We start from the raw sequence: 17,805 nt of genomic DNA, 5'->3' as shown, positions 1-17,805 counted from the left end.
TGAGGGCACGAGTGCGGGTTAACGGGAGGTTATCCAGCTAATTTACAATCGGCAGGGGAACGCGCCAGGGTTGCTCACTGTCCCCCCTTCTCTTTACACTTACAATAGAAATATTAGCGATACGGATTAGGCAGAACCAGGGGATCAGGGGCTTCACGTGGGGAGATCCGGACGCAACACAGGAGAAAATATCCTTGTATGCCGATGACGTGCTGTTGTTCGTAACTGACCCGGACACGACAATCCCAGAACTGTTCAGAGAACTAGGCGATTTCGGGGCAAGGGCAGGCCACACTATAAACTGGCACAAATCAGTCCTCTATGACCCACAAGGCAAGGAACGGAGGGAGTGCCTGCCAGGGCTACTCATCCATACAACGGAAGGCTTTCAGTACCTAGGAGTATATATAACGCTGGATAGGGAACGCTCCTTTGCCAACAACGTAGCCCGAGTAATGGTAGGTGCAACGGCAGAGATGGATAGGTGGAGACAGCTCCCACTCACCTTATTGGGATGCGCAGCACTCTATAAACTGGTCCTTCTACCGAAGTTTCTCTACGCACTTCAGAACGAATACTATCCGCTTCCAGCCGGGACTCTAACTAACATCCATGCGGATTTGAGGGCATTCCTATGGTTGGGAAACAACCGAGAGTAGCCCTATCCACACTTCAGCACCACCAATACAGTGGAGGGATCTCGCTTCCCAACTTGGAGGCGTACTATTGGGCGGAACACCTTGCCCCGATTAACGAGTGGCTACATGCGGCAGCCGATCACCCTACCTACGCATTAGAAAGGTCTAAGTGATCAAACAAGAATATACTGCACTACCTTTATGGAGGGACGGTGGGAAAGCAGTTCCTACCAGCCACGAGGATTACGCTGACGGCGTGGCATAAGGCGACTAAACGAATGGGATGGGACAGGAAGCCCACCCGACAGACACCACTATGGTGCTGCACGTGGCTGGGAGAACTTAATAAATTGAGAGGCTTCAGGCGGTGGGATGACATCGGTATCTCAACGGTGGGTGACGTGATAGCGAGGGGGGAATTGAAACCCTTTCAGGCGCTTAGGGAAGAATTTGGTTTGCACAACACCCAGTACTACAAATATGCACAGCTGAGGCACGCATGGAGAGCACAAAACATCACACTCACAGACATTCCAGAATACGCTCCATTAGAGGGCAGATTACTACAGGAACAAATACTGGGCGGGGCGATATCCCTCACATATAAAACCTTGACCAACAATAAGCTAGGAGACCTACAGGTCCTACGGGACAAATGGGAGGTAGACGTGGGAGGCATGGAGGATCTGGATTGGGAGATTGTCCTCATGCACCCACGCGAGGTAGCGATTAAGTCGAGGCTCCGACTCATACAATTGAAGGTGCTCCACAGAGCCTACTTTGACAGGGTGCGACTTTTTAAAATGGGGAGGATAACTGACACAGCATGCCTTAGGTGTCACCAGCAGAATAGCGATTTTTTCCATACACTCTGGGGCTGCAAAGTCATTCAAGAATACTGGGAAGAAGTATTCCTAGAACTGGAGGAGGTACTGGGGGTGGACATACCGCGTGACCCTAGATTGGCGCTATTGTACATGATGACAGAAGTGGACCTGACTCGCCCTTTGCTTATCTTTCTGGTGTTGGCTTTCGTGGTGGCGAAAAGAGATATTGCAAGGTACTGGGGGGCGTCCGAAAGGCCAGGTTTGGAGGAATGGAGGAGGGGGCTAGATCTGTACATGGCGGCAGAGAGAGTGACTTACAAAGCCAGGGGCTGCCCAAAAAAGTTTCGAAGAGTGTGGGCAAAGTGGAGACAATATCATGGACTGGAATGAGGCCTTGTGGACTGGGGATAGGAGGTCAGGGGAGCTCCTGACGTAGCAGAAAGTACGATGGGGATTTCTGATGGCCATGTACATACTTCAATGCTCAGATCATGTATGTGAGGTGGGTGGGAGTTCCATAGAGGGGGAGGAGCGGTCCAGGGGGGGGAGCGGATAGGGGTGGGTAGGTAGGCTGCTGTTGGGGGGAGTGATTCATTTTCTTATGTTCCCTTTATGTTTCAAGTTCAAGAGCTAAGTGTTCTCATGATGAGTGTGGAATCCAGAAATAAGAAAAGTTGCATAACTAACGGACTGGGCGGAATGTTGACACCCTACCGTATGCTAATTCCTACATCTGTGATCCTTCTGATGCAACAATAAAAAGAATTAAAAAAAATAATAATAATATGATGTCAGATTTAGTAATGTCAGCTAAATTTACAGAACATGATTACTTACAGGGTTCATCGAATTATGAAGAGTTATACCATTATAACCGTAATGGTGATCACTATTTGCATAAAACTGCTCAGCCTAGAAATGTTTTATCTTATAACCAGTGGGAACACTGTCCTACTCCACCAAAAGGCAGTTCGAAAACATTTTATGAGAAATTCCAGTATTTCTCAGGGTTTAATAACAGTGATCCAGAAACGTTTTATTTTAAAATGTTAAGTAGAACAGGAATGAAAACAATGTTGACAAATACTAAACTGATTTATTCTGAAAAAATGTATGACAAAATGTCTACATTTGGTTTCGAAATTTGGAAAAACACCATTGAAACAAAAACGATCTGGGGCTCCAAAGATTGGCAAGTACAAGGCCTAGAAGCATTATTTAGGGCATGCATGACCCCAGAACAAATGATATTCTTGAATGACACAATTCAACAAACTACTTGTCTTGGCCTAGCTAAGATAAAAGACTTAAATACACCATCTATTCCGAAACCCATGACTGATAGTGACAGCACTGCAGATGTGGAGATAGACGTATCCCATATTTTACACCAAAACAGAACACATCCTGATTGGAAAAAGTGGTTGATCTGGCCAACAGACACCAATAACTGTCAAGATAGATTCCTGAACTAAACACAGGGGTTCAAAATGACCAGACCAGACCCTAGATACTCCCAGAGACAACATCCAGGGATAGTTACAACATACAGTGTGGGGAAACCATGCCTTGAGTGGCTAGAGAAATCCACACTGGCTGAAATTAAGCAACACTTGACTTTACTTAAAGACGTTGCTGACTTGCGTGATTTCATATTGAGACCACGCAAACAGCGTCAAAAACGTTTCATAGCGGCCGGTATATATGCTGCGTACAACGAAGCTTGGAAAGTAATGCAAATTGAAACAGCAGAAAAAATACGAGAAATTGATCTTATAAATTTTGAAAAATCACTTTCTGTTATGGACAATGGGTTAATGACTCTGTCCTCCAGAATATATTCACAGGACAGCATTGTATCATCTGCTTTTGATATAATAGAGCAGGACTTACTAATGTTACAACATGGTCAGTCTCAATTACGTTCTATTGTACAGCTTGGTTGGACGTTGCAAAATCTGCGTTCAGGCTACGTACCATGGCGTTTAATCAACACTACGTCATTATTCGGTATCTTTAACCTTACTGGTAAACAAATCAGTTTGGCACAAAAAGGAGCAGACTATACGATTCTGAGCATTGAAAAACTCGAGAGATTACCATTGACAATGTCAGAGAGGCCTGTCATTGAATGGATGATACATGGAACGATTACAATTCCCATAACAACTTTCCAGTTTAAATACTGTCAAGAGTATATACCTGCAGGCCAGTATGAAAGGTTGGGTAAAGAATACATCAAATCAACCTGGGATTTACCTTATACACACAGATGTTATAGTGAAGGCAACTAGGAGGTATTTCTTAGTGGTAAAAATTGTAAAAAATCACTAAGCGGTACACTTCTGTGTCAAGGTATTAATTTGCATGGAGCCTGCGAAGGGTCTTCAAATAACCTTTCCTTTTCACCTGCATGGCACGCCTGCAAAACGGATAGAGCCATTTTTTAGACCACTTTCTAACGGCAGTTACGTTTTAATAAGTGACCACAGCTGTTGTGGCATGCTGCCAGGAAAAGCCCATCTGACAACTGTAACTTCCTGGGCCGTTTGCTGTATGCAAGTATTGTATCCACACAGCAATCCAGATATGGGGGCTGCGTTATGGCCTCGGTTGAATATCTCTTCTATTCGAATTGATACTTTAAGCAGAATGAAGTCTATTCTTTTACAGACAACTGTGCCCTTAACGTCATCAAAAGAAATGTGGCAAGTGGCAAGGACATCAGCAGAGATACATTCCCTTTTATCGACAAATTGCCCCGTGCATTTTGTAGAAATATTAAGCCAAATCTTAAACATGTCTGATACCAGTGGCATCGCACATGTATTTAAGACAATTGTTTCGGGACTGTTAGCACCCTTTGAAACAGTTCTGGGCATTTTCCCGAATTTTGTCCATTCTGTTTTCGGCGGCCTACCCTTAATCTTGGGACTCGTGGCAGGAATTTTATTTTTGCTCCTACTGCACCGATATGGTAAGCCGATCCACAGACAAGACTCTAGCAAAGATGGAAGAAACAATCCTAGCAATACGATACCGAGACCGTATCACTAAGGTCCTCGGATTGGCCCGAGAGAGATCTGAGTACAACCTGGTTTCTTTCATTCAGACCGATCTGGCAATATTGCATCATACCTGTGCTTCGATGTCTGCTATGTGGAGAAGAATGCGTGTTGGACGTCTGTCTTACACTACAATCAGCAGTACCAATGGATATCGATACTTTGCTAGGTCCTGTAACAACTCATGCACTGTGTTGTCCCCAGAGGTTACCGATTCTGATAACGGCATTCGTTGAGACTTCACCACTATGATTAGGTGGCGGTGAGGTACGAGAGGAAAGCAGCACCAAACAGGTACAGCCTTCTGTGAGCATTGCTGATCCAAACATCGATGATAGCAATCACGCAGAGCATTGCACAGTTGCAGTATTTTCGAACTTGGTCGAACTTTCACCTGACGTTGTAGACCAATTTTTTGCAGGTCTGTCTGAAATAATGTTCTCTCCAGTCAATGAGAAAAACTCTTAATAAAAACAATGAGCACACAGCGTTCCCTGAACTCTGAATTCGGCCTTCAGTTTTTGAAAAACAAAACTACAGAAAATATTTGGAACTATTTTTCCCCTGAAAGCGAAATTATTTTTGTTCAGTTTCCAAAATATTTACCTTTTTTTGGCACATGATACTCTGCTTAAAGTAGAACTATTCTTAGAGAACAGAGCTTCTATTCTAGGATACTAGAGACAATATTTTACCTCAGCCTCTAGCACATACACAGCATTTTGTATAAATATGTGATGGAATGGTCTCGACCTTCTTTTCTGTATTCAGAGCCATTTCATGTGTAATTTTCGCAATTCATTCAGCTGATATATATATGCATTTATCTGAATGATGACACTGCTTGAAAAGCATACAGTTCCAACACTAATTTTCGTGTATTTACCTTATACCATTTCAAATGCAAAATATGTATTTTGGGGTGGGTCGGAAAACACACATGCATCGGTGAATGTTTACTATTGCTTAGTTTTTTAGTAATGATGAACATCAATCCGTGGAGTGGGTGTTGTGTTTATATCTAGGACCCTAATTCAATATTCCCGATTTATGCCCTTGTGAGGTTATAATCAATAATATCCTAATAAAGGCATAAGAATCAGATCCATATTCAGTAATAGCCCATGCAATCCAAAGCACAGCACGGCTACTCCCATCGACTCCTAGAAAGCACAACGCGTTCTTTAAACAAACCAAGCCTCCAGCAGCCTGGGAAAATCCCCCCTGCTTTTTGTTTTGATTTGAACAAGAACTCCTGAAGTCCAGAAGGAACTGTTAGTTCTTAGTGACGTCTTATGTCCAACCTTACGTCAAACCCGGCACCTTCCAGGTATAAAATACCAACAGTTGCCTTAAGCAAACACACGGTGGTTTGGAGCAGAGAGGCCATCTACTTGCCCGAGAGCCCAGCTGATGCAAGAGCCCACGGAAGCTGCCCCTCCCGTTTGACGCACTGAGAGAGACGCTGTCTTTTTCTCCAGCCGAGAAAATCCAGCTCCGGTGTTTCCAGCCTACTCTTGCGGGTGGCTGGGATATCGAGTCCTGAGGAAAGAGATACCAGACCTCCCACATTCTATTACCAAGGTACAGACCTGACCACACCCTTGAGAGAATTCTTGATGCAGATTATTGGCAAAACTATCTTAACCAACTGAACTTAAACTGCTACTTACTCGTCCCTTCCCATGTATTAGGCTTAGGTCAGGTACGGACCACTGACAGAATTTCGACCTCAGAAATATCGACCTACAAGAATATCGAGTCAACAATATCGAGGGCAAAAATATCGACATCCTATCTACAACATGGTAAGTACAAAAATATCGAAAAAATAATATCGCTGTAAAAAATATCGATGTTAAAAATATCGATTTTTTTTTATATATATATAAATGTAAAAGTAAGTATATAACACTAATAAATAAAATATACATATTTAAAAGTATCTAATAATGTTTAAAATTAATAAATAATACATATATATTAATAATACATTAATTAAATATATACAGTAAAGATATAATATATATGTACTGAACAATAAGTATTAATAATTAATTTACTATTTTATAAATTAATGAAATATATTCTAATTTACTAATACATTTACAAACATAAAACAATAACATAAATAAAATGTAAGTAATATAAAAAATAAAATAAACATGTGATATTTTAACAGTTAATTATATAAAACGTTGGATAGCGTAAGGGTAAAAATTACTATTCCTACTCCAGAGAGTGGAACAGTAGGGAAAGCGTTTGATAGCGTAGGGATAAAATTACTATTCCCACTCCAGAGAGTGCAACAGTCGAGAAAACTGACCCTGAACCCAAAAAACACCCCTTTACCCACGAACTGAAAACTGACCCTGAACCCTAAAAATACCCCTTTACCCAAAAACTGAAAACTGACCCTGAACCCTAAAAATACCCCTTTACCCAACAACTGAAAACTGACCCTGAACCCTAAAAATACCCCTTTACCCAAAAACTGAAAACTGACCCTGAACCCTAAAAATACCCCTTTACCCAAGAACTGAAAACTGTCCCTGAACCCTAAAAATACCCCTTTACCCAAGAACTGAAAACTGACCCTGAACCCTAAAAATACCCCTTTACCCATGAACTGAAAACTGACCGTGAACCCTAAAAATACCCCTTTACCCAAGAACTGAAAACTGACCCTGAACCCTAAAAATACCCCTTTACCCATGAACTGAAAACTGACCCTGAACCCTAAAAATACCCCTTTACCCATGAACTGAAAACTGACCCTGAACCCTAAAAATACCCCTTTACCCAAAAACTGAAAACTGACCCTGAACCCTAAAAATACCCCTTTACCCAAAAACTGAAAACTGACCCTGAACCCTAAAAATACCCCTTTACCCAAAAACTGAAAACTGACCCTAAACACTCAAAATACCCCTTTACCCAAGAACTGAAAACTGACCCTGAACCCTAAAAAAAACCCTTTACCCAAAAACCCAAAACTGACCCTGTACACTAAAAATACCCCTTTACCCAAAAACCCAAAAATGACCCTGAACCCTAAAAATACTCCTTAACCCAAAGTTAAATAATATTATTTAATTAGCAATTAATAATTAATTAACAATAACAATAAAGTAAATATATTAGCACATAAGCTGTAATTAATATAATTTAATAATTAATATCATTTTTCCCCAATTAATTAATTAACAGTAACTAAAAATTATATATATAAATAAATTACTCTAATTAATGTAATTAACTAATTAATATTATTTAATTACCAATTAATTACTAATTTAAAATATGTACAAAATTATATTAATTAATTAACTAATTAATATTAATTATTTGCCAATTAATTAGTTATAAATATTTAAAAACATATATTAATTAATTAATTATTATTAAATTACTCCCCACCCTATTCCCCTATAAACCCACATCCCGCTACAGAAAATATATATCAATTAATCAATTAATTATTTCCCAATTAATCAATATTAATTAGCAAATAATTATAATTAATTAATTAATCCTACTAATTATTAATCAACTTACCATAATTAAATTACTTCCCACCCTATTCCCCTATAAACCCACAACCCGCTCCGGTACTAAAACATCAAATTTCCTTATAAATTTATATATTATTATAGAAAATGTATACACATATAATAGTAATTATTTTAAATACTTAAATTAAACATATAACACATACATAATAAAAAACTATAAAATAATACAAATATCGATATTAGTGTCATCGAAATTATTAACATCGATATATATGCTATCGATATTACTAACTTCGATATTACTTACATCGATATTAAGTATTTCGATATTACTTACCTTGGGTCGATATTCTGTCCTACGATATTCTTGCCTTCGATATTATGCTCCTTCGATATTTCAGACTCCATATTATGGTAGGTCGATATTTCCAACTCGATATTTTGACTGTCTACCGTCAGGTACACCGGGATAGGCTTAGTTAGAAGCACCAGTTGAGTATGTTAGTCAATGTATTTGTGTATGTATATATTTTATCCATTTTAAAGTATCATATGGCTAAGAAACCATATCAATGCTTTTACAGTATTATTTCATAATACTACTTTTACTGTACGCACTTTACTTTACTCTAAGTATTGCAATTGTGGCAATTCATTCCTCTTGCATGAGGAAGAAGACTGCTCAATAAATAACACCTTTTATTGAAAACGCCTGTCTCTCTATTTCTCTGCATTCTGGTGAAACTAAGTATGCACTGCTGAGTGAGTGAAATAGCTGTCTATTGTTTTCACACGACTCTAGAGATACACTCTTATTCTGAGGGAGCAAAGTTGTCATGTTTATGCGGTTGTCGGAAACTGAATCCCTTCTTGTCTGAGCCAGGGAAGTTCATCCCTCCCTATTCATTCAAGGAAGTTTCCAGTGACCTCTGAGCTAGCTGGCACAAACCTAAATTAAGTGTAACATAGTCAGTAGAGATCTAGATGATCTCAGTCCTACGTCTACACTGCTGTTTATGTTATTCCAATGCGCAGAGCCTTTTGGGAAAATAGGAACTACACTACAGCAGGTTTTCTGCTCCACTTTTAAAGTCTGCATAGATGGGTCACAAAGTGTTGCCTTCTTTCCTCCACTGGGAGTCAATGCAGTTCTTTCAAAACAGGTGCGTAAACTATAACTATGCCAAGAAGATGGATGTATTGCAGTACTGCCCATGCTTACCGTAGCCTCCTGTTGGCACTCCCCTTGTGTCGGTGGAATCAAAACAAGTCTCTCAAGGTTTACACGCATGAGCGCCAGTGAGATCTGCCCGAACCACACGACCAGGATTATCCACCTACACCCTTCAAGGTAAATATTGCATTATGAAATGAGCACACAATAACAAATGGAGAATGAATGAATGTGTCTTCCTAATTAATCATGGTACATGTCATGTTCAAATATAGGTTCTCAATCAATGCGTAAGAGATGAAACAACATTTGGGCTCCACCCCAGCAGAAGGAGGTCATGTTGAAACTGAGTGAATCACCCTGTTGAAACTGAGAGGCTGTGCTGTAGCTGCAATAGATGGGACAGCAGCTACCGGTGGTCAGTTACACAGGGAGCATGCAGAAGTTTTAACAACCTGAGAATTCAGTAATTTAAAATCTAATATTACTTTTCCCACTTTCTCGAATTAAATAGTCTCTAAAACCAAGCAACACAGCAGGTCCCTCACAAGAGAGGTAGAGGAGGCATTATGTCCCAGGCCCGCACTTTTAAGGGCGTGCTGCTTCAACAAAAGTTATTTTTACTTTTTAAAATAAAATCAAGCCATCCATCTTCATTATTAAAGAGGCAGGTTACTGGCCACACCACTAGATGCTGCCAGCTTCCAGGTTTTCTCTTTTTCCTGAAGTACATTTTGTAACGATCTTCTATAAATAACTCAGCCTGGAAGGTTTCTTTCCGTGTTTTATTCAAGGAACGGAGGTGTCAACGTCACCGCCTCCCTGGCTCTGCACTCGCGTTCGTCAGCTGTCAAGGGAGGACTTCACAACCCCTCTCTGGTCATGCAGCATTCCATGGAATACTGAGGCTGCATTCCGTGGAATACTGAAGCAGCATTCCATGGAATACACATGCCAAATTAACACAGACTACTACACATTTCTATAATACCAAGAAACAGGTGAATGTGAAGAACCGGGAAGAGCACTGGTCAGTGCTGGAGCAGGCAGCAGTTCAAGAGGTGGCGCCTTACCAGTGAATTTCGAAGTTCCAGCGGGATACTATGGGGATGGTGGCTGTGTGGAACAAAATATAGGGGGTGTGGGACTTAACTTTTCTGGGAGTTTAGGGACCAGAACTGGGAATACCTGCAAAGTGGCACCAGTTTACCTGCAGCCCTACCCAACAGCAGGATCCGTTTCCTATTGTCGAAAAGGGCTGCTAAAGTAAGAAGCATTAGAAAATCCAGTAGGGTTTGCCTTAGAAGACCGATTTTCTATGCCAAAGGTTTTTGCCCATGCGGAACAGCATTGTGTATTGTCGCGTCATTTTGTAGGTGTGTGAATGTGTCACAACACATGTGTGCCAATAGAATGGAAGTGGATGTGGGAGTCATTTTTAGGTCTCGCCTGTTGTCGATGCGCATGCGCATCGAGCAAAGCGAGACTATTGCGAGTTATCCACTCTTTATCCACACTGCAAGGAATCGTGGCGATTCCTTGCAGTGCACGATAAATTTAAGGTCAATGCGCATGCGCATTGAGCTTATGCGCATGCGCATTGACCTTAAAAGTCACGGGCGCGTGCACGTCCGTCTTTGTTTACCCCTCCGCCCCCTCCCGCCGTGTCGCATTTCTCCTCCCCCTCCCCTCTCTTCCTTTCGTCTTCCTGCCGTGTCGCACCTCTCCCCTCTCCGCCCCCTCCCCTGCCCGCCCCCTCCCGCCGTGTCGCATTTCTCCTCCCCCTCCCCTCTCTTCCTTGCGTCTTCCGGGCCGTGTCGCACCTCGCCTGCACGTTTTCGGCAAGGAACTTTGTCAGCGCTTGTCTCTTTTTGCCCACTGAAATAACCGTGTTTTATGTTCATCAGGCTACGTATGTGAGCGGAAAGAGCTGCTGGCAAATGGCTGCTGCAACATCAATGTGCCAAGTTCGCAGTTGCACAGCTGCAAGAGCTGCCTGCCAAATGGTTGTTGCAGTGTATATGAGTACTGTGTCTCCTGCTGTCTTCAACCCAATAAGGTTTGTGGGCTCCCGGCTTTTGATTGTTTTTCCCCTTTTCAAGGAGTTAGCTTGAATTAACTTGTGAGCACCTCTGCTCTTTGCCAGCAGGTTAGGTTGGAACAACATCTGAACCGGACATTTGTCATTCAGGTAGGTTAGGACTGGTTATGGCAGACTCTTCAGTAGGTTAAGTTAAAAATGTGTGTTCTTCCGACCAGCCTCAAGAGAAAGTGAGTCTACCATAGTTCTCTTTTGTCATCTAAGGGATTAGTTTAGAAACGTGTCTTGCTTTCTTTGTAACCGGCTAACTAGACCTGTGACTCTTTTATATATAAGATCTCACTGCACATAAGGAGAAAATCTCTTTTCTTTAAAATAAGGTTGGTGCAAACCCTTCTGCTGGCAATTATTAGTGTTCAGTTCTCTTCTCTTAATTGTTTTGTTTAAACAAAGTCTGATACAACACAGAGTAACTATTTCTCAATACCGACTAACGAATACTGAAAATTAATTTACACCCGGGGAAAGTGGTGGCAGACCTCTCCGACTTACGTTTTCTCGATCTCCAGCTCCACTCAAGCTTCTGCTGCTACCTGTACTTCCCAGTAGGATAAACAGACAAAAGTCCGTGCGGTGCTGTCAATGCCGGTTCCGCTCATTGGCAATGACGGCATCCCAGAGCACTGAGCGTTGCCCTTTTGCAAAGAACCCTTTTTTTATCTACTTTATTTTCCATTAAATTCTGAATGGAAACTAGCCTTTTTGGTTCTTATTACCTCACTGTAATATATGCACTTTTTGTGAAGTGCCCCTCTTGTGTGAACATGTAAAGGATAGATTTTGGACTGAGAAGGACCCACATTTTAAAGGACGTTCAGTACCTGGACTGTGAATTTACCTGTAAAAAGCAAACTATAGGTTTTCTTAGAAACTGTTTTATGGTATTTTGTGGTCTTTCTCCAGGCACCAAGAGGCTTAAATTAATATGGCTGGGAGGACAGGTGCTTGCAGGTCGTGGACTAATAACCTTAGATGAGTTCGAGCTCCTCAGAGGGTTCATATTCATTCCTACAGAACAAAGACCTCACTGGTCACTTTCCTAAGACGTGCTTCCATTTCAAATATTTGTAAACCGCAAAGTATGCCACTTACATTTCTTGAAATGATTACTCTCAGGATACACTATTCAGGGCAGATGCTGCATTCATCCAGGATGTGTTTTGCTCAGTTTATTTGTTTGAAGGCTAGGCAAACATATGCGGTCTTGCTTTTTCCCAGTTTTTAAGTAGGAGTTGTCAGTTGTGAATTTCAACAAGTTAGAAGGAGAATGATCCATTCTTCCAGCCATCTCCGCCTACTGACACTGGAGCGCTTCAAAAAGCAGAGCAAAACCTCCAAATACAAGTTAATTTTTTCTTTCTTTTTGTGTTTTTCCACAAAATGCATGAAGCATTGCCGTCTGTTTAGACTGGGTAATATATCCCCCGCCCCCATCATAATCCTAATCAGCCCTTACTGTAAAATTGTACTGGTAACCAGCCCACGTTCAAATTTAGAATGAATTATTGGCAGTCTGGATTGTCTGCCTCTGAGGTGTTCTTCCTTTCACTCTCCCGTTCATGTAAAAGAGGCCTGTCTGGCAACAGTAAACATCCAAATACAGGTGTTAATTGTATAATATTTTGACCTGTGTGTAATTTAAATGTTATATTATTGGCGGTCATATAATCTAATTAAATATCTGAGTACAAAACAGCGGCTATGATTAAGATTCCTAGTTTTCCATATTTTGTCACAAAAAGTGTAAATTCTAAAACTTTTTAAAGCTGAGATGGTAATTCATAGCCTGGCATGCCACGGTTCAATGCTAGAAGTGTTTGCAGTTCTAGCTTTGAATCGGGGTTATTCATCTAGCTTTGAATCGGGTTTAGCACAAGGGTTGTGCTTGCCAATGGCACTCTGTTCTGTGTTGGGATTACAAATGTGCAGCAGTTCACCAGTTGTTTACCACGTCGAGTCTCTTTTCTGCCAGTGATCCATGCAGACTACACAGCCACACCATCAGTCCGATCCAGAACAGAAGGGTGCTCTGGGCTGACCTTGCCTTTACTCACAAGTCTTTAGTCTTCTGTCTTAGCGTGCAAGAGTAGATGGTGAATGTTTGGCCATGCCCTTGTAATCTTCCACTTAGTGTTCCATTTTTGTAATTCTAGAGGTGGAGGTAATCTGTGTGTGCGACAGTAAATCACTGCTAATAATCTTGGTAATATTCCCATACAGCAGTTGCGTATGTAAATCTGTTGTACACCTTTTAGACTTAGTGCCTCAGTGCCATTGGATGAGTTATCTCCTTTTATTAAAATCGAACACAGCTAGATATCAATGTTGTGCAGAAACTTTGCCTCACTCACCCTCACTCACCCTCACTCACCCTCACTCACCCTCACTCACCCTCACTCACCCTCACTCACCCTCACTCACCCTCACCCACCCTCACCCACCCTCACTCACCCTCACTCACCCTCACTCACCCTCACTCACCCTCACTCACCCTCACTCACCCTCACTCACCCTCACTCACCCTCACTCACACAGTGCAATAGGTCTCGCAGGATTTTTAGTTAAAGCTTTTACATTTGCTTATTGCTTTTTTGATTTGTAATTCTTTTGCATTGCCTACAAAAAAATAAAATGCAAAAGATTTACAACAAAAAACCTATAAACAATTCTAAAAGCACTAACTCTAATGCTGCGAGACCTATTGCATTTCTAATGCTTGTTTTTATTGCCCGGCCTAGAATGGCAGAATACTTAGGGGTTTCAAGGGGTGTGCAGTTCCTTGGGAAAGGAGGAAGGTAAAGGAAGGTCTTTCTTCGTGATGCCCTCACACACCCGGACGATGTCATGCTTCATCATTGGGCCTTGCTCCTCGTCGGGCCGGAGCTGCAATGCCGACGGGCACCCCTAAACGGGGCTCTTTGGCGGAGATCTTTTGGAGAAGCTATTGGGTGTGTGTGGGTGTGAGGGCAGGGTAGTGCACTGGGCTAGTGAGATGTCCTACTGTAATGTATTTTACTCTATATTTTGGAATCTAATTCAATGTACACCATTTAACCTAATTCTGTGTATCTTTATTGATAGTAATCTTTGTGAGCGGAACTCTCACTAGGTGCATGTTTGTCACTCATTTGAGCACTTCAGAGAGACAAGTTTTTCTCCGTTAACTAAAGTATTTTGCAGACAGGATAACTCTTTTTTTAGTGTTGCAGCACAGTGGCCACATGTGGTGCTCGATTTATTACAGCTCCTTTTCGCAAGTAGTAATATACACTAGTAAATGTGACTACATCCCATGTTTCAGGGGGTAGAGATGTGTAAGTTTACACTTTTGAGTTACTTTACACTCGTAATTGATAAATATCCCAAAGTAGCAACGCTACTCAAAAGTGTAAGTGTACACGTAAATCTACACATGTAGATGTACCTTTGTGAATAGGCCCCTTTGACTGCAACAACTCCTACACCATATCATGCTAACCACCCATAGAGTCATCTTTCAACAAATTGTGTTGCTAACACACTGCATAAACTCTGAGAGGCTCTTGCAAAGATCCAAATGGTAAAATGCCAAAATTCTAGAAAAATGTATTCCACTCTGTTATGACCTAACACTATTCCCCCACCCTGCAATACATATGCTTCTGATTCATCAGCGACATATAAAGCCCACCATAATCTTGGGCCACTCGTCAGTGCATCATGGGTAAGGGAATACAGACCACTTACCAGTTTGTACAATGTAAATATTGTTGTGGAGATCAATAAGGCATTGCTGTGGGGGGAAGCATGGAGTAGGAGAGTAGAGATTTTAGGCCCTACTGGTGGTCCAGGATGTCTGATGAGTAGAAATTACAAACAACAAAACAGGCCGGTGTAAGGCAGCAGTGTTTACGCTGGTGTTTGAGAGTTGGATCCGTGCCCTATTGTCAGATTAACACTATATAAAAGACCTGCAAGTCCCAACATTAGCATCTCCTTTACGCAATCCCCCACATGATGGACATTGACACAATATACCTCATGAGACGCTGCGGTAGCCATATAGTGAGTGTCAAGACCTAAAGACCTTTGGACAATGTATGAGGGAAAGTGACACTGACAATTTGCTGACAACTTGAGGTTGGGTGGGTGTGGGGTCTGGGTAGTTGGGCTCCTATATGATTATCCTATCTGTAAAATACAAGGTGGCGTAGTGGAACGGATATATGTCTACTGTACTGTTAATAATTGTATACAGATATCAGATGTGTCTATATTGCTGAATGTAAGTTCCTTAAATGCCTATAAAGAAATGTTTAAAATAATAATAATAAACAAATACATTAAAATAAATTATTCTCTATTGGGTTCAATTCTTAAAGAAAATCATTCATCTTCACCCATAGTCTATGACCTCTTTCAGGAATTCACAAAAGTGTCCTGAAGTTTCCTTGATTTATAACTTTTAAGAATTTACAAAAGATTCCAGAAGAACACTAGACACCTGCAACAGTTTTTGATTTCCATACATACAACTGGAAAGCATTTGTGAAATCCGTGCAAATGCACTTGCTAACGTTTCCCCCACCGAGACACTCCTCACGTTATATCCCTACCAGTTTTAGAGTGTTTTGCTCTCACACTCACTTTGGAAAGGCAACTCCTCCTGCCATTATCAGGATTTTCCTAGTGGGAATGCGTGTAAGAAGAGGTTGTGGCGAGCCCCAAAGATGTAAGTGTGTTAGTGTGCACAAACACACAGTGCATTGCAGGCTTGAACACATAATGACATTCTTACCACTGCTCCTGTGTGTACATTTAATCACAGGGAAATCTTTGGCCAACTAAACCCATTTATGACTTCAATAAAAAAATTGTAATTTACAAAAAAAAAAAAGTTTTGTACACACTAAAGAATTCTATTTGCATGCGGAAACCAAACGTAACATACACAAATAATTCAGTGAATCGTATTGTAATGGGCAAACATATGCTTTGTGGATAGTGTGAAAACCTTTCAGGGATCTGGTCCATTTAGCACAATACTGAATAACCCAGATATAAGATGAAAGAGCGGGAAGGATGCAATTTCTTTCAGCCAAAAAGTAGAAGAGGAGTGGAGGAAAAAGTCAGTGCAAAGACTTCTGGGAGAATGACCTGACAGCACGGACGCCATTTTGAATGTGCCTGAGGATGGTTACATTGCCACTCTCTCTTTCAATTAATGTAACTAAAAAACCTGTTCAGTGCATTTTCTGCCATGTCATGTGACTGCCAAGCCGACCAATGACAACTCAGGAAGGCATGTGCAGGTATTATGGCTAATTACAACTGTTTGTTAACAATAAACTGGCCAAGAATGCAAACATCACAAATCAAAGATTGCTTATAGCCAACAAATGTTCTGGCCTGACTCCTACTCCCAGGAGAAAATGGTTACTCTGTGTTTGTCGACAGATAAAGTAAGCGGCAGGTGTTCCAGAGACAGGTAAACAAGCGCCAGGCAGACTCCGCTTCTTGTACTCTCCACGGTGGATTGCACGAAGTGTACAGAGCACAAACCAGCAAAGTAAATAGAAACAAACCAGCAAAGTAAATAGAGACAGGCCCTTTTGGAATGTATTATTGAAGTGTTTTCAGAACCCTCACTCAAGTACATGCTCGTGCACTGTACACTACTTTCATCATGGAGCTCGGACTACGCGTGCGCGGGCAAAAACTGATTGTGAATCTGGCCGACCATATTCTTACTGACAGTAGTAGATTCATTATAAGTTTACTGCCTTGTATTGGGGTAGATATACTTAATATTACAACTCTCATCAAAGTCCCAGATCATGTCTGGAAACCTGCATACGTGCAAGCTGGCATACTCCTAGAAAACGTTTAGTGTATTAGCAATTGCGAAACACCGACGTACTTGAAGGAGTTGCCTAACTGCTAGGGCGCTGGATCTCGAGTCTCGGTAACGACACATAGGGCCCGATGTAGGTAGGCCGTTACCGATCGGTAACGGCCGAAAATACCGATTTTTGGCCCTTACCGATCGGTAAACAGCCATCGAGATGTAGGGAACAAAAAAAAATCATAATCGGAGTGAAAACCGATTCGGAATGAGTACCGAATGGGAAAGAATCCGATACGTACATACCGAAAATCGGATATGTAACGAATCGGTAACACACCGAATCGGATGCAAACACCGATTCGGTCAATGTACCGATTCGGTAGTGACACCGAATCGGAAAATAACCGATTCGGTCCATGTACCGAATCGGTAGTGACACCGAATCGGAAAATAACCGATTCGGTCCATGTACCGAATCGGTAGTGATACCGATTCGGAAATTATCCGATTCGGCCCATGTACCGATTCGGTAGACACACCGATTCGGAATGAAGCTGATTCGGTCCATGTACCGAATCGGTAGATAGACCGAATCGGACATGAGCCGATTCGGAAAACATACCGATTCGAATGAATCACCGATCGGGAAATTCCCCGA

The sequence above is a fragment of the Lissotriton vulgaris genome, chromosome 5, assembly GCF_964263255.1.
Source record: "Lissotriton vulgaris chromosome 5, aLisVul1.2, whole genome shotgun sequence".
NCBI classification, from domain to species: Eukaryota; Metazoa; Chordata; class Amphibia; order Caudata; family Salamandridae; genus Lissotriton; species Lissotriton vulgaris.
This window is presented reverse-complemented; position numbering follows the sequence as displayed.